Genomic DNA, 2,500 nt, shown 5'->3' on the forward strand with positions numbered 1-2,500 from the left:
TTACCCCTGGCTGTTTATGTTCATTTTGTGTGTGCGTTGGTTCCCATCTCTTAGCTTCATTAGGTTGCGCTGATCCATCAGTGCCTTCGTCAACTCCAGCACAAACACACCATCACAAACGCAACAAGGGACAACAGGACCATCACCGCACTTAGCTACTTTATACATTGTTCTGCTTACACAACCATCAATCCTACAATTTAATCTAAATAAATATGACCAAGCGACTCCGTCATATCTCCATTTAACATCTAAAGGAATCGATTCAAAGGTTGCCGCCACGGGTGGTATCATTAAGAACTTCGCAATATATATTTCTGAAATTGCCATGCATGATATTGCTGGTGGCATTAGTTAAATTTGCTATAATAATTTCATGCAACATTGTCAACCACTTCTAGGCGTCCTTCCGTAGTCTTATGTTTCATGTTTGTCGTATTTGAATCTTTACTTTCCTTTCGTTCTTTATTTCTTTCTTTCTTTCTTTCTTTTCCCCTCTTTCCTCACTTTCACTTCCTCTCTCTCTTTTGAATTCCTCTCTCTCTTTTCCTTCCTCTCTTTTTCCTTATATCTCCCTCTCCCTCGCCACCTCTTTGCGTCTCTCTTTACCTCTCTCTCCCTTTCCATTTCTCTCATTTTTTAATTCATATATTGATGAATGTCTGTTTGGGATTACTATTTATTTACTAACATCATTTTGGCCTTTAATCACACATACATACATACGTACATACATACATACATACATACATACATAAATGCAAACGTACATACATACATACATACATACATACATGCATATAGAAAAATACAAGTATAGTATATACCATACAACATAAATTCTTCAATCCTGTAATAATCTCTTCTTAAGATGAGCTGGTGTTAATTAATATTTTGTGCTTATATCTCTTCGAACACCACCGTACCGTAAATTATTTCTTAAATATTAATTCTAAGATATCCATCCAGTGTGTCATAGGAAACAACACCTTTGTTAGGATTCCGAAGTGTGTCACGCTTATATGATATCACTGGTGATAAAATATAGACGTCAGAGATTCTGTCTTAAATCTCAGATGTCTCTAGTCCTGGAAATGTTAATTCTTGCTATTGTGGTTTTTCTTATTGGAATCCAGATGGAGAGAAACTTTGGTTAACGGTATACCAGCTGATATCACCTATTGTTTTTACCGAGGCAATGAATCGATGCCAAATCTCTCCAACATGGTTTGCTTTTAAAATATATCTATAGTAGGGTGCGATTACGATTTTTTTTTTCTTCTTCTGTTCTTAACCGGCAGAGAAACGAAATATTGAAGATCAATACATTGCCTGCAAATACTAATATAATGAGGTCATTAAAACTGAGTATAATATCAGCTGCAATCTTTGTAAAGAACTTAAAGAACATGAATATTAATCACCTACGGAAGGACACACTACGTGGTTAAGAGACATGCTAGATATAGCAACCATATATATGAATCATCTATGGAAAGACACACGACGTGGTTAATAGACATGCTACAAATAGCAACCATATATATTAATTACCTGCGGAAGGACACACTACGTGGTTAAGAGACATGGTAGAAATAGCAGCCATATATATTAATCACCTATGAAAGGACACAGTACGTGGTTAATAGACATGCTAAAAATAGCAACCATATATATTAATTACCTACGGAAGGACACACTACGTGGTAAAGAGTCATGCTAGAAATAGCAACCATATATATTAATCATCTATGGAAAGACACACGACGTAGTTAATAGACATGCTACAAATAGCAACCATATATATTAAATACCTGCGGAAGGACACACTACGTGGTTAAGAGACATGGTAGAAATAGCAGCCATATATATTAATCACCTATGAAAGGACACACTACGTGGTTAAGTCATGCTAGAAATTGCAACTATATATATTAATCACCTATGGAAGGACAAACGACGTGGATAATAGACATGCTAGAAATTGCAACCATATATATTAATCACCGATAGAAGGACACACAACATGTTTAATAGACAGGCTAGAAATAGCAACAATATATATTAATCACTTATGGAAGGACACATTACGTAGTTAATAGACATACTAGGAATAGCAATTATATATCCCTTAGATTATAACATAGCTCTATTGAAATTAGATATGGATTAGTCACTACGATGTACCCCAAGATTTCACAGGTAGTTCTCTCTATCGATCCGAGCGAATGAACGGTAAACTTGACATTTGAACGTGTGTGATGTTACGCTGAACACAAATCAATCCTCCGTAATTTCCGCGTCGATAAAATGAAATCCTTGTTAAAAAGTGGAGTAATAAATAATAAATGCGCCCTTTTAAAGCCTTCTCAGGCTCATGGACCCGGTTTCCCGGTTTCAATGGCGTATGTGTTCCCCCACCTGGACAGGACGCCAGTCCATCGCAGCGTTACTCATTTTTGCCAGCTGAGTGGACTGGAGCAACGTGAAATGAAGTGTT

This window comes from Octopus bimaculoides, chromosome 21 (genome assembly GCF_046866305.1).
Source record: "Octopus bimaculoides isolate indiv1 chromosome 21, ASM4686630v1, whole genome shotgun sequence".
NCBI lineage: Eukaryota > Metazoa > Mollusca > Cephalopoda > Octopoda > Octopodidae > Octopus > Octopus bimaculoides.